Here is a 264-nt window from a genome sequence, read left to right on the forward strand (position 1 = left end):
AGGTCTTTGCTTGGCATGGACACTGCTGCTATCCCTGGCACGCATGGCAAAACTCTCACTTAGCCTTTTTAGCCTTTGTAAACCCCACCCCCACCTCCAGCTCCCGATCTCCCGCCTTCAATCATCAAGGCTTATATGGAAACCTATATATGGGGAAGGAGGATGGGTTCTGTGAGAGAGGGGCAGGCCACAGCTGCCACCCCAGTTTGGATTACGGAAATGTAAATGCAGTACCCGTTTCGTAAACTAATCTGGGCATCAGAG

The sequence above is a fragment of the Tachysurus fulvidraco genome, chromosome 26, assembly GCF_022655615.1.
Source record: "Tachysurus fulvidraco isolate hzauxx_2018 chromosome 26, HZAU_PFXX_2.0, whole genome shotgun sequence".
Lineage (NCBI taxonomy): Eukaryota > Metazoa > Chordata > Actinopteri > Siluriformes > Bagridae > Tachysurus > Tachysurus fulvidraco.